This window comes from Arvicola amphibius, chromosome 8 (assembly GCF_903992535.2).
Source record: "Arvicola amphibius chromosome 8, mArvAmp1.2, whole genome shotgun sequence".
Taxonomy (NCBI): Eukaryota; Metazoa; Chordata; class Mammalia; order Rodentia; family Cricetidae; genus Arvicola; species Arvicola amphibius.
In genome coordinates this window covers 106,758,163-106,774,006 of record NC_052054.1, presented here as the reverse complement: position 1 = coordinate 106,774,006, position 15,844 = coordinate 106,758,163, and the positions used below count along the sequence as shown (strand labels likewise).

At 42.9% G+C, this 15,844-nt stretch overlaps 1 protein-coding gene across 1 annotated transcript in view; it reads right to left on the bottom strand.

Moving 5' to 3' along the window:
* LOC119821949 (nuclear autoantigen Sp-100-like) overlaps positions 1 to 2,931 on the bottom strand; it is a 49,184-nt gene extending 46,253 nt beyond the window's left edge. The window contains exon 1 of the mRNA XM_042055624.1: positions 2,867 to 2,931. The gene's annotated coding sequence lies outside the window, so the exon portion shown is untranslated. The remainder of the gene's footprint in view (positions 1 to 2,866) is intronic.
* Between the last annotated feature and the right edge of the window lie 12,913 nt (positions 2,932 to 15,844).

The following is a 15,844-nucleotide window of genomic DNA, read 5'->3' as shown; positions in this document are numbered from 1 at the left end:
CCTGATAAGGAAGGAACTCTAGTTTCAAATCCAGGTTCTGCAGGTGGAAATGCTAAACCACAAAGGTGCTTGATTTTTGTCAGTGCCTTTGGTATGGCTTTATTTGTGATGCTTCTTTCTTACAAGATCAATACTAAATTTCAATTTCAATTTTAATTTTGTAGAAGGCAGAACTCACCAAACAAAGTGCAATGTAGTCACACAGGTGGGTCTTACCCACAGTTCCCAGCATATTTAGCAAATGCATAGAAGAAGGAATAACATCTGAATAAGGTTAGTGAAAACTAAACTAGTCCTAGGGGAGGGAATTTCCCAGCCAGTGCACAGGAAAAGCAACTCATGTTTTACTTGTGGAGTTTTGAAAGAAAATGGCTCCCAAAGGGACTGGTTTGGTCTTGTTGGAGGAAGTGTGTCACTGTGGAGCCGGGCTTTGAGGTCTTTTTCTCAATCTTTACTCAGAGTGACAGTAAATGAACTTCCTGCTGCTTCTGAGTCATGATATAGGACTCTCAGTTCCAGCACCGCATCTCCCTGCATGCTGCCCTGTTCCCCATCCTGATGATTATGCACCGAACCTCTGAACATGTATTCAAGCCACCCCAATTAAATGTTTTTCTTTAGAAGAGTTGCCTGTGTCATGGTCTCTCTTCACAAAAAATAAAGTATTTTAATTAAGATAATACTTAATAGGGAGAATGAAAACGAACACACATCTCTGTCACTTCTGATTCTTGGGCTGAGAGAGGGGAGACTCCTCATCTCATCTGCTATTGGCAGGAAGAGCATTGACGCTGTCTACTCACAGACTGTGTGGCAGCATCTATGAGCAAGTGGTCACTGATGACCTTTGACTCAGGAACTCCATTCTTGTTTGTTTTAGACACAATGAGGTATCATGAAAGTAAGCAAAATCAATTACATGGCCACTGTCCTTACAGCTTGTTGGTGACAGTGAACTGTGATAGTGACCAAAATACCCATCAAAAGCAGACTGATTTAAAACTCACAATGAGGACTGGCAAGATGACTTAGTAAATGACCCAGCAACCAAGGATCTGTTGGATCCTACAAACCACAAGGTAGAAGGAAAGAACCAACACCTCTACAGTGTCCTCTGACTCCATGACACATAAGCATAATAATATTATGAATCTCTCGGTTCATATAAAAGTACTCTGAAGAGTGGGTAGCTGGTAAAAAAAAAAAAGGATAAAGAAAATGTGCAAACATTCTGTGCAAACTTCGATAAGGTTTCTACTTTTTACATAGTCTAAGACTCAAAACAGAACAGTATTACAAAATGAAAATACACATTACATATTTATGAAAATGTTAAGCACAGAAAAGCATAGGAAAAGATAAAAAGACATGAAGAGCACTGACTGCTCATCCAAAGGATGGAGGCTTAGTTCCCAGCACCCATGTCTGGCAGCTCAGACCTATCTGTAACTCCAACTACAGGGACTTGATACCCTCTTCTGGCCTCCAAAGGCACCTGACCTAATGGCTCTCTCTCTGTGCCTCTGTCACTATGACTGACTCTCTCTGTCTCTCCCACATGCACAAACTCATGCACACAGGCATGCATATATAAACACTCACAATATGTTTTAGAAGATTAGGAGGATCCAGACATGACGAGCACACCTTTAATCCCAGTACCTGGGAGGCAGAAGCTGGTGGGTCTCTGTTGTGAGTCCCAGGCCAGCATGGTCTACATAACAAGTTTTAAGACAGCCTACACTACATAACAAAAAGACCAAGAGACACTGTCTAATATACATATGTAAAGGCTGAACCCAAGCCTAGGAGCTTTGGGGATTGTGTATGGGGGACAGTTAAAGTGGTTTTATACTTTCTATAACTCCACAAGATATAAAGTTTTAAACAGTGGCCTGTATCCCCACTCATTCAGAAGACTGAGGCACCAGGATCATAAGTTCAAGGCCATTCCGCACTGTGGAATGAGTTTAAGGCCAGCCTGAGTAACAGAGCAAAACACGGATTCTAAAATCTTTAAAATAGATAGAGACACATAGTCAAGCACATTCAAGGCCCTATGTTCAACAGCAGTACTGGAAATGTGTCACTTCCTGTGTAGTAGCAAACACCGTGACCGGCACTGTTTCTGAGGAGCACATCTGATCACCACTGCGGAACGGACAAAGGTCGGCCATATCCTTGTCAGAGGAGTCACCCTCCTAGGACAGGACGCTGAAGTGGAAATAAAAACGTGCAGTTTGCCATGCCATGGCTAGCCAGGGCCTTTCTTGCCTTTTTTCTTCCTTGGATCAAAATCAGACCAGGAGTGAGCCTGGGGACAACCTCCTACCGGACAGGTAGGAGACCATGACAGATGGTACCTGCTGTTGACCCTGAGACTCTGCTATTTGAATTTCTTCCCTGAGGTGACTTAGTGGAAGCAGGGAGAGGCAGAGTTCAGGAGATAACAACAGAACCGTGTCACAGAGGTCACCAGGAGTCCCCGACATCTGTGACTAGAGTCTCCTGTCCGTCTTGCACACAAGAGCATCATGACTGTGGGTTATGGCAAGCTGGCCTTGCCAGCAGATATCTTCCTCAGTTTCAAAAGCTCCGGGTGTTCTCTCTGTCTCTGTGTCTGCTTGTCTCTTTCTCGCTGTCTCTCTGTGTCTTTGTCACCCTCTGTCTGTCTGTCACACTCTGACTGTCTCTGTGTCTCTGTCTCTCTCCCTTTCCTTCCCATTCTTTTGTTTCTCTCTCTAACTACAGTGCAAAGCTTCTTCATGTCCAGGGCTTTGGACTGACTGAAGCTGCAGCCACTTAATCAAGACATGAAATCACCCAAGCTGTCAGAGGGCAAAGTTACAGAGGGAGAAAGACTCACCTGTTGCTGATGCTGCCACCTCTGTCTCCCAACTCCTGCTTGGGGCTTGGGAGGGTGAGCTCTGATCCTTGGTCTCCTCACAGACTTCCAGACTGTGTATTGTGGCCCACAGCTGAGAGCAGCAAATCAGCCTGAGTACTAACTCACCAGGGAGAGCTCCACCCAGATGGGGAATAGGAAAACAAAAGTATTTCTCTACCCTCACTTGGACTGCTCTGAGATACTGCCCCTTCTTTCTTTCCTGGAATGTGCTGGCAGTGGGAGGAGAAAAGGGGAGCTAGTGGATTGCAAAGGGGCACACCAGGGGCATGCAGGGCCAGGTCTTAGTAGTAACCTTATTTACACAAAAATGGAAAATAAAGCAGCAACCCAAAGGCAATAAATAACAGCAACAACATAACTTGATTCTAAGCCAAACTGTTAGTCACCCCTGTGTCTACGGGAACAGATTTCCCCAGGGTTGGCTGTAATCTCTATTTTATCTTGTCCCTGGCTGAACTGGCTTGAGAGGGAGAGCACTTGGGTGGGAGAGAGATGGGGAAGGAGGGCCAAACACTTTCAGGTTCTCTCTCAGGCTAGCAGGAGAATCCAGAGCTGGATCTAGACCAAGAGAAGCTTTCCCTCAGACCTCAATGGAAGTGGAGCTGTAGAGGAAGATCCCCCAGCTTGACAGACACTCTCCGTCAGAGCACTGACTGAGGAGTTGTCATCCCAGCCTAGAATTCAAGGATGGGAGGAAGCTGCCACAGTGGCCACCAGGGAATAAGGACGAAGAACTTGTCCACCGTTCTAAGATGTGAACGTGGAGAGAGTTGGGCAGACACCTCCAGGGAGCCCTTCCAGGAAGACCCTCAGGGATCGATCACCAGGACACACCAGGCTCCTCTCTGTTGCTCCCTCTGGGAAGACTTTCTCTGAGGAACCAGGGGACTGGGTGAGCCTTTGTCCTGTCAGGTCTCCAGCAGTCTTCTTGCCTGTGCAGCAGGGCTCTGTTCTCATCCATAGCTCAAATGCACAGGGACAGGCAGGTGCGGGGCTGGAGCGGGGCTGACTGAGAGCAGCAGCCTGAGGCCAGGCCTGAGGTCAGATTTCATAGCTCCTTTCACTGCCTCACATTTTAGCCAGGTCTCCAATTCTACTTATTTCATGAACAAACCCCATTTTTTTGAACAAACCATTTCAAAATGAATTTATTTTCTTTTAAAGTATGTGCATGTTTCTGTGTGGAGGTATATACACATGAATTCATGTGGCTGACAAGGCCAGAAGATTGTGTGGGAGGCCTGGAGCTGGACTCAGAGCCAGTAGTGAGTCACCAGATATGGGTGTTGGGAAGCAGACCTTGGTCCTCTGTAAGAGTGGAACACACTCAACGACTGAGCCTACTCTAGCCCCAGACAGCATTTTGATCCTAATCCTGTCCTTTCATGTAGCCTATCTGTCAGATGGTTCAGAACGAACGTTAGGGAAAATGGTAAGCTTGAGCCTATGAGGCCCTAAACTTGTTTAAGCCTAAGCCTGCCTCTTTCCTCAGGTTCCCTTCTACCTGTGAACCAGGAGAGTACAGAGGCCAGAGGCCCTGGCAATTTCATCACATGAGGCAATTATCCCCAGGGCCCAGTGGGCTTTGGGTACAACATTTGAGCTCTTAGAGACTGCATTGAGACTTAACCAATGCCTAGAGCCCGATGGAGTAAGGTAAGGGATGTCATGGGCTCAAACTTTATGAGATGCTGGGGAGATAGAGAAGGACACATATTTCTAGTTGGAAGTGTGAAGGGGAGAAATACCAAAGGCAGAGAAGGATAAAATCAAGGACAGGGACACACCTGCCATCTTCTGAAGATCTGAGGACCATCTTTCAAAAACACCTTTGAAGAAGCCCAGGGTCCTGCTAACACTCAGGAGGAGGTGGGAATTTGGTCCAGGGCCTCATGTCTGGGGAGTCCCTACCTCTAGTCTGCATCATCACCCATAGCCCTTCAGTTCAGCTTCTGTGTCATCAAGTGGACAAGGACAGAGATTTCCTGTTTCTTGGGTACAGGTGAGAGACCCAGAGAGTCTGCAACCCACTGACATTACAGATGCCTTTCTTGTACAGACCTCTGCCACTGAGGCTGGCTGTGTGCACACCACACTGTTCTAATGACTTCCCTATATATTTTATCATCATCAAAATCATCATCATCATCATTATCATCTTCTTCTTCCTCTTCTTCTTCTTCCTCTTCCTTCTCTTCCTCCTCCTCCTCCTCCTCCTCCTCTCTTCTTCTTTTGTTTTATATGCATTGCTGTTTGCGAGCATTTATTGTAGTGGCATTTCAGTTGCGTTTTAATAAATAAAGACTGCCTAAAGAACTGAGAGTAAAGTAGTCCCACTGTTTAGCCTTATAGACCAGATTTTGGTAACACGCACCTTTAATTCCAATAGTCACAATGACATGCACCTTTATTCCCAGTAGCCACTCTAGTTGCCATAGAAATTGGGTGGAGCATGCCTTTAATCTCAGCCCTAAAGAGGAATATAAGATGTGAAGAGACAGTTCTCAGACAGTCTCCCCTTCTGAGATTCTGGGAGGCAGGATCTGGCATTTCAGACTGAGGTTGAGGTAAGAGCCAGTGGTTGAATGTTTTGCATTTCAGTTCTTCAGGTTGAACCACAATTTCTGACCCTGCATTTTTATTAATTGTGTTTCAACTTATGTCTATATGAAAGTGTCAGATCCACTGGAACTTGAGTTACAGTCAGTTGTAAGCTGCTATGTGGGTACTGAGTATTGAACCCCAGTCCTTTGAAAGAGCAGGCAGTGTTCCTAACTACTGAGCCATCATCCCTATCCTAACTACTGAGCCATCATCCCTATCCTAACTACCGAGCCATTGTACCTACCCTAACTACTGAGCCATCATCCCTACAGGATTCATTCGAGGTCAGTTGACTCACAAGTTCTGACCTCTCTCCCCAATCCAGTCTGAGTTCTTCCTTCTGCAGAGGTTTCAGACTGTTTGTGTTTTCACATAGCATCCAAAATCACTACCCAAGTAACAGACTAGTCTCAAGTGCTTCTTCAGGAACAAGAAACCAAGCTTCCTTATTCCTCACTGAACACAGCATAGGAATCCTGGTTATTCCCACAGCCAGCCTGGTTCTGGAGACCAGACAAAGCCCTCTGAGCTGCTTTACCCACTCTGGGGACTCAAGAGCCTCTACCCAGCAGCAGCAGACGTGAAGCACGCCTTTAGGAGATGAGACACAGCTCAGAACCACACACTCTTGTGCTTGCACACTCACAGGAATGAGTCAGTTTCTGTAAGTAAGAAACACACCTGTGGAAAAGTCACAGATGGCTCTAGACTTTGAACTGGAGTTAGTACAGGCCATCTTTACAAAATTGATGTAGATGTTGTGCAAAGCCTGAGAATTCCTCTTCTTTGCTGAAGGAGATGGAGTGATAGCATCAGTCTGGTCCTTGTTTGAGACACTTACTAAGTAGGCTTCACTTTCCAAGGGATTCAGGTTACAGTCATTGCTAGGGTCCTAGAGAAGTCCCACAAAAAAAGGAAAAAAAAAACACCATCCATGTAAGCAATCAGCAAGAGCATTTGTTATCTCTAGAGTAGGAGTTCCAGCATGTCTGGGGTCACACATCTGACACAGAAACTAATTGGACGACTTCAAGAGTAGCTCACAGGCTCCTTTTATACACAGCTAAAGGAATTCTAAAGCAGTTAGGTCATCCTATCTGGGATTGGCTTATGTGCATGACAATCATATTAGTACATTGCTAATTGGTAAGAACTAGCAGGGGCTGGCTAGTGCTTTATTTTTCCATTTTCAGGCAAGTCTGGACAAGTCCCAGACTCTGTCCTTATGTGGTTAATGCCTTGAGATACTGTGGGGGCTGGGTCAGGCCTGGTATGGTCTATCTCCTTGTCCTTGCTGTCGGGGGCATTGGTGATTGATTGCCCTTTGTTCATGGCTTGTTCAGAAGCTGTCTGTCCAGTTTCAAGAGGCAGAAACTGAGGTTTAATTCTTAACTGAGTTTTTAGGAGCATGTCATGGTATTTCCCTGGCCTTCTCATTCCTCACTCGAGTAATGCATCATCTCAATTACTGAAGATCTTGCATTGTTATCTTAAAACCATCAGTGAAACCATAGAGATATATTCTTTGATAAACCTGAACAAGGCATTATTATACATTGTCCACAGGTTAGAGCCAACAGTAAGAGGATTAAGGACCCAGATAAGGTTGGTAGGAGGGTAGTTAGCCATGGGGAACTGCTAAATGGGGATTCATAACATTCTTTGTTTTGTTGTCTTTCTTATTGTCTGTCTTGCAGTCATTTTCTAAGTAGAGCCATGGAGTCCTTAATAACTCCAAAATGGTTAATATAAAAACAACATTGGTCTCCTAAGGCCTTGCATAGGCTCACTTGTTGAAGGAACAGTAGATCAAGGCACCCTCTATTTTGGAGAAGTACTTCAGCTAGAGAGGAAAGTGATTCTTCTAAATGTGCAACAGATTTTTCTCAAGCTGCAATATCTGCATCTATTGCCATTCTCAAGGTCCTGTAGTTCTGACTCTTGTAGGGCCAAAGCTGATGTTCTAGTACCTATGGCCCAGCTAAGCTGATGCCTAGGAGGGTAGGTACCAATACAGTTGTAATGACTTCTCATTTCTCCCATTGTGGTGATGTTTCTAATTGGTTAAAAATTTTGTCATCAGGATAGTAGACTATTATGACCGGACCAGGATGCAGAAATCTTCAGCGTGCTTTAAAACATGGGTACTAACACTTAGAGCCATGCCAGTGGCACATTGCACCAAGTGTCATCCGGTGGGATCAGGAAGCCAGCTGCCATTGGATTCTGAGTGAGATTACAAAGATGGGAATAATCGTGCCAAGGTTGGCCCAAACAGAGACCAATTTCCATCACTAATGGTAAAGTAAGCCTCCTCTTATTCAGTAGTTGCTATATGCAAGTTTGTGTGTCATGGGTTTGGTTCGCGGTCTTGCGAACCTTCAGCTAATAGCCTTTAAGTTACCCACCTGGTACAGGAGAATTGTCTGTAATCTGTCAATCATGTTGTAAATAAACGCCGACTGGCCAGGCAGAAAGTATAGGCGGGAAAAGCAGACAACAAGTAGAGGTTATGCAATGAGAACAGGAGAATTCTGGGAAGGAGGAAGCTGATTCCTCCCAGTCCTGGGCAGACCACCGAGGAAGCAGGATGTGACCTGCCAGCTGAAAAAGATACCGAGCCATATGTCTAAAATAGATCAGAATAATGGGTTAATATAAGTCACAAGAGCTAATAAGAAGCCTGAGTTAATGGGCCAATCAGCTTATCACTTATGAAGACCTCTGTGTGATTTTCTTCAGGGCTAAACAGCTGTGGGGACTGGGCAGGACAGAAAACCCCAACAAGCAGGCCCCTCATGTTACAGAATGGCGCCCACGTGGATAACTGCATCCACAGAAAGCTTGAGAAAGCTTGGGAAAGACTAGAGTAAAGCATTTCAGTTTTCAGCTGTTGCAGGAAAAAAAAGCTGTGCTGCTTAAAAATGCTGGCTTTCTGGGCCATCATGCCAGGAAAAACTCTGACTCTTTCAAGCAGTAGTCCTGACTATGAAGCTTTTGAGTGCTGTTTATGGACAAACTGTTGAAGCTTGCTTGCTGGCAAGGACTTTAAAACACCATAGAATTGTGGCAAAAATGTGGCTACAACCGGTACCTCAACCATGAGGGTGGAATTGCATAAAGCTAAGGAATGGGCTGGATCTAGTAGTCAAAGACACGGTTTTAATCTTCTCCATATTCCTTAGCAAATTAAAGACCCACATGGTCAGAAAAGAGAGATATACAGTAAAGAGAGATTCAAAGAGAAAGAAAACCTCTAAATGGTTTACAGTGTGCTAAAAATATATACAGACCAAAGGTTAAAGTTCTCAAAGTAAAAGAGAAAGAAAGAAAGAAAGAAAGAAAGAAAGAAAGAAAGAAAGAAAGAAAGAGAGAAAGAAAGAGAGTAGCTGGTTGTGGTGGCACACGCCGGTAGGATTTGCCTGGGAGGCAGAGACAGATGGATCTCTGTGAGTTCAAGGATAGCCTGGTCTACAGAGGGAGTTCCAGGACAAAGATATACAGAGAACCTGTCTCAAAAGTTAAAAGTAAAAATAAAAATAAAAGAAATAGAGGTTAAAATAAAGCCACATAAAGATGGAAAATACACAGAGAATCTTGATACTGTATGCTATTATGCTCTCTTAAATTGCTTGAATGCTGAGGAAGGAGAAACAGCTGCTAAAAGATATTTGCTTATAAATGCTGCAGAATTAATTCAAGATAGGTATTTTGAAAGTACCTTGACTTCAAAATTGAAGTCAAAAGCTATGTTACTTTGGAGAAGAGATTTTGCTTTTGCTTCCACAGAAAATGAGAGGCTAAGACACAAAGGCAGCCTACTGACTGGGAAAAGATCTTCACCAACCCTGCAACTGACAAAGGTCTGATCTCTAAAATATATAAGGAACTCAAAAGACTAGACTTCAAAATGTTAATTAACCCATTTAAAAAATGGGGCTCTGAACTGAAAAGAGAATTCTCAACAGAAGAAGTCCAAATGGCCAAAAGACACTTAAGGTCATGCTCAGCCTCCTTAGCTATCACAGAAATGCAAATCAAAACAACTTTGAGGTACCATCTTACACCTGTCAGATTGGCTAAAATCAAAAACACCAATGATAGCCTTTGCTGGAGAGGATGTGGGGTAAGGGGTACACTCATCCATTGCTGGTGGGAATGCACACTTGTGCAACCACCTTGGAAAGCAGTGTGGCAGTTTCTCAGGAAATTTGCGATCAACCTACCCCAGGACTCAGCAATTCCACTCTTGGGAATTTACCCAAGAGATGCCCAATCATACTACAAAAGCATTTGTTCAACTATGTTCATAGCAGCATTATTTGTAATAGCCAGAACCTGGAAACAACCTAGATGCCCTTCAGTGGAAGAATGGATGAAGAAAGTATGGAATATATACATTTTAGAATACTACTCAGTGATAAAAAAACAATGACATCTTGAATTTTGCATGCAAATGGATGGAAATAGAAAACACTATTCTAAGTGAGGTAACCCAGACCCAAAAAGATGAACATGGGATGTACTCACTCATAATCGGTTTCTAGCTATAACTAAAGGACATCGAGCCTATAATTCATGATCCTTGAGAAGATAATAAGAAGGTGAACCCAAAGAAAATCTTATAGTTATCCTCCTGGATATTGGAAGTAGACAAGACTGCCAGGCAAAAATTGGGAACTTGTGGGTGGGGTGGGATGGGGGCAAGGGGAGATGGGGAGAGAAAAGCGTGAAGGGGAGGATGGGAAGAGCTTGGGGGAATGGGATGCTTGGGATATAGGAAGGGTGGACATATGAGCAGGGAAGCATATATGTTAATTAAGGGAGCCATCTTAGGGTTGTCAAGAGACTTGACTCTAGAGGGGTTCCCAGGTATCCAGGGAGATGCCCCCAGCTAGTTCCTTGGGCAGCTGAGGAGAGGGAGCCGGAAAAGGCCAGATCCTATAACCATACTCATGAATATCTTGCATTATCACCATAGAACCTTCACCTGGTGATGGATGGAGATAGAGACAGAGCCCCACATTGGAGCACCAGACTGAGCTCCCAAGGTACTGATGAGGAGCAGAAAGAGGGAGAACATGAGAAAGAAAGTCAGAACCATGAGGGATGTGTTCACCCACTGAGACAGCGGGACAGAATTAATGGGGGAATCACCAAGACCAGTTGGAATGGGACTGATGGAACATCCGACCAAATCGGACTCTCTGAATGTGGCTGACAGTGGAGGAGGACTGAGAAACCAAGGACAATGGCGATGAGCTTGGACTCTACGGCATGGACAGGCTCTGTGTGAGCCTTGTCAGTTTGGTTGCTCACCTTCCTGGACCTAGGGGGACTTGGGAGGACCTTGACTTAACATAGTGTAGGGAACCCTGATGGCTCTTTGGCCTGGAGAGGGAGGGAGTGGGGGTATGGGTGGAAGGGAGGGGAGGGAAGGGGAAAGAGGAGGGGAGGAGATGGAAATTTTTAAAATATTAAATAAAAAAGAAAAAAAGAAAATGAGAGGCTCTTTGTTTTATTTAGAGTTAAGAAAAATCAGCTTTGATCAAGGAAGACCACCTGAGAAATCTCTGGCAGGAATAGATGGCCCAGATGTCTGAGTTCTTCATCCAGAACAGGTTCAAGACTGCTGCCTGAAATGATCAAGACTCACAGAATATGTCAGTCAGGACTTGATAATAACTCTAAATTTTCTTTAGGTCTCCATAAGATTATCAGCACCCCCGACCAGCCGGAAGTAGCCTGGAATACTATGCCCACATTCCCAAAAAATGGACTATGGATATTTTTCTTTCTTTTTCTTTTTTTTTTTTTTTTTGAGGGGGAAGTGGTGCAGGAGAATTGTCTGTAATCTGTCAATCATGTTTTAAATAAACACTGATTGGCTGGGCAGGAAGTATAGGTGGAAAAAGCAGACAGGAAGTAGAGGTGATGCAATGAGAACAGGAGAATTCTGGGAAGGAGGAAGCTGATTCCTCCCAGTCCTGGGCAGATCACTGAGGAAGCATGATGTGACCTGCCAGCTGAAAAAGATACTGAGCCATATGGCTAAATAGATCAGAATAATGTGTTAATATAAGTCGTAAGAGCTAATAAGAATCCTGAGTTAATGGGCCAATCAGCTTATAACTTATGAAGACCTCTGTGAGATTTTCTTTAGGGCTAAACAGCTGTGGGAACCAGGCAGGACAGAAAACTCCAACAAGCCAGCCCACCTTCCCTCTTAAGTTATACTATAAATAAATGCCTATGTAAAGCACATGCTCCCTCTGGATTCCCCATTCGAGCAGAGGACTGTGATCTGTTAGTCTACCCCTAAACAAATAACCTTTTATTATACTCAACTCTGAGCTAGTGTGGGATTTCTTTTTGGTGTCCTTCATCTAGCACCCCATGTGGATACCAACTCCACACCTACTGTGTGGACCAGCCTAAAAAAGCCCAAATGGTGCACGACCCAGAAGGTCTCCCACCCCCATCTGCCTGGCTTGCTTTTACCTACTAAGCAGCTTTTTATAAAACCTTCACCACAATTGAGTTAAGAGTACTGTGACTTGGAAATTTCCCAAGCTTGTGCACATTTTACCCCTACTGCCGCATTCCCTCCGACATAGCGAATTTCGCAGCTTCTGATTTGTGCTCCCTGCTCATAAGTTCTGGGCTCATTGGTCCATTACAATTGATTTAATTGCTTTCAATTTGCCAAGCAAAGCATACTTGTCAGTATTTAACCAGCACCAAGGCAGAAAAGCAATGTGCTGTGTAGGGCCCAGGTCTACCACTGCTTCTGGGGTTACTTGAGGACAGTTTCAGGTCAGCCAGCTAAAACATTCTGTTTGTGTTTGTGCTCCCACTGCCCTGCCTGGTGATTAGTTGTAGGGCATTGTTTACTCCATCTTGGGTGTGGCAATTTCCCACCTGCCTGAGGGGATTCCTTGTGCAGCAGCTAGGTGTATGAGGATTTCCCCAATTTCCTTTCGAATGACCCAGGTTTCTTGTGTGTTCTTTCAGTCTCCAGGCCCTTGCCCAGCCTGTGTACGGTACAGTGGTGCATGAATTGTACCGAGGGGGTAACACAGAATCGGGTGTTACAGCACTGCAGGACTGTTTGTGCCACCACTGGTCGTGATTCTGAAATCGTGACACCTGCTGGACAATAAAGGTTATTACACTTAAAACATTTTACTGGATCTCATAACACAGATAATAGACAACATAACCACGTAAAATTTTAGTAACGTTTTTGCTGATAGTATAGGTTGTATTTTGCAAGGCTTATATGGTTATTGTGATAAATCTATTTGTTGGACTCAGTTTTTTCTTCATATTATATCCTTAAATAAATGATTTTTATAACAGAACCAAAAGGGAGGCATTTTTAGAAATGATACAGTCTATACAGACTAATAATGAACCACTAGCTGACAGGATTAATACCACTGAAAATCAAAAGTTACCTGAAATAAATAATGTTATTGAGAATGATAACATTAATTTTATAGACAAAATTCAATCCATGTCAAAGGGCACTGAGAAATTATCTGAGAGAATCATACTGTTGAATTTTGAAGCTGCCAAATAATCCCACACTAGTTAAGAATTATGGATAAGGGCTGGAGAGATGGATCAGAGGTTAAGAGCATTGCCTGCTCTTCCAAAGGTCCTGAGTTCAATTCCCAGCAACCACATGGTGGCTCACAACCATCTGTAATGAGGTCTGGTGCCCTCTTCTGGCCAGCAGGCATACACACAGACAGAATATAGTATATAATAAATAAATATTTTAAAAAAGAATTATGGATAATAAAAAGTTTATTTATTTGAGGGGAAAAAACTTACAGATCACTGTCCCAAACAACAGTCCTCTCGTTGCAAACAGGAAACAGAGTCTAGCAGCCAGAACAGGAGCTGGAAGCAAAAGAGAGGTCCAAGCACTAAAATATGTAGAATTAACAGAGGGAATTGAATGTATTCAGAAACATTCCAAGATAAATGACCAAGATTTGACCTTCTGGCAAGTGCTTGTATCCAAATGTTTAACTGAATATTCATCAAACAAATGTTCCAAACCAAATGTTCAGAAGTTGAAATAGATTGTGTCTGGATGCACGGCACAGCAACTGAAGCATAGTTATAACAGAATAACTCACCTCCCAACAGAATTTGACAATCAAAATTTGTTAAAAGTTATGATAGTTTAGTAGATAGAGTATCTCTCCAGGAAGGTAATCTACATGTTATTCAAATAATGTCCAAGGATGAAATGTTATCTTTAAAGGAAAAACTTCAGACCTTGGAATCACATGTGCAGATGAGGACCAAAGGTTGGATGCCTCAATGAAATCACTAACTAGAAATATAGACAAAGCCAAGAGATTCAGTCTTTACAAAAGACAGTAATAAAAAAATCTGAAATGATTTAGGAAATTATTGGAGCTGATGAGTAGGGAAAGAAGGTACAAGGACAGGATTTAACATGGCAAGTACCTGTCAGAGATGACTTACCCAGGGTTTTAGCTTCCTACCCGGTAATCTAGTCTGAAAAAGCATCAAGTTCTAAATGCCCAAAAGGATGCAAAGAAGGTAGATGGATACCTATAGGAATGAATGATCTGAAAGAAATTAAGCAAGCAATGGTTACTTACAGCTTGTATTCAGCATTTGTTAGGAAGATGGTAAAGACATGGGCTTTTAGCAAGAAGGCTACCTTGCACAAGTAGATTCAATTAGTTTCAGCAGTCCTGGATGATGGGCCACAATTACTGGGGAAATGTTATTTGAAAGAAGAGGCAAAAATTTTAGAACAACAAGGAAAAGCAAAAGAACGTGAGACTTCCCAAGATCAAATTCTAGGTGAGGGCACTGATGCTGACCCACAGGTGCAAGCTCTTTATGGTGAACAAATCTTGTCCCTATGCCAAAAAGCAGCCTTAAATGCTTGGGACAGGATTCAAGAACTATGAAAATGAATTGAACCATATGCCATGGTTAAACAGGGCCAGACAGAACCCTTTAGTGACTTTTTTTTTTTTTAACAAAGATTAACTAAAACTGTACAAATAGTAGTAACAGACCTAGAAGCTAGATGAATACTTATTGAATCTCTGGCTTTTGAAAATGCCAACTTAGAATTCAAAAAGATACTTGGGCCTTTAAAGGTTAGATCAGCATGAATGGATGAATGAATCCTGCATACAATGAATATTGACACATTTAACTATAATACTGAATCTTGGGTAAAAGAAGCAATTTCCACGGGTATGAAGAGACATCAAAATGTCAAATATTTTAATTGTGGCAGAATAGGACATCTGATAAGGGATTTCAGGCAAGGAATTTCTAGAAATAATGTCTCCTCTGGGAATGGCAAAAATAAAATATATCAACTTTCCGGATTATGTAGAAGGTGTGGCAAAGGCTGACATTGGACAAATGAATGGAGATTAACAAAAAACAGACAGGCAATCCAATACCATTGGAAAACTCCTTGGGTGACCTCATGCAGGCTCCCAAGTCAAAAGTGGTCCAGTCATTCCCAGTCACTGTGGAGGACATGGCTCACCAGGAAAATTTAAAAAATCCAGAGCTTTCTGAAAAAAAAAAAACCATACTGTTCTGGACGATGGAATAAACATGGAGGATGAATCAAAAATTCCAATAGGAAATAAGAAACACATTTTGGCAGACTTCTATAAATGATCAAAGACAAAAGCTAAGAGTGCATATAAATGACATTGTAATTGTGGGTTTCATAGAAAAGGGTGCAGACGTGAGTATCATTACTACAGAATCTTGGCATCCAAATTGGCTTCTTTGAAAGGCAGATGTTCAATTCCTAGGAACTGGAACTATATCTCAAGTGAAACAAAGCATGAGATGGGTTAAATGCATAGGTCCAGAAGCACAAAAAAGGAAGGCTAAGGCCATATGTGGCTAATATTGCAGTGAATTTATGGGGTCGTGCCTGCTGCAGAAATAGAATACCAAGATTAACATTCCTGCAGTCCCTGAAACTCACATTTCTGGGAAGAAAAGCATAAGGTACTATACACAAAGATAACCATCCATTCAGGCTGTATGAGAATACAAAGCAACTAAGAAACCTTTAGAGGTACCAATGTCTCTACCTTTAAAATGATTAACTGAGAAACCAATGTGGCCTTTAACAGTGGCCTTTAACAGAAGACAAATTGCAGGCTTTAGAACAGCTGTACAGGAGCAACTAGATGCTTGCCATATTGAAGAATCAACCGGATTTTGGAATTCTCCTATAGTTGTTTTTAAAAAGAAATCTGGTAGATGGAGAATGGTGACAGATCTCAACAAGGT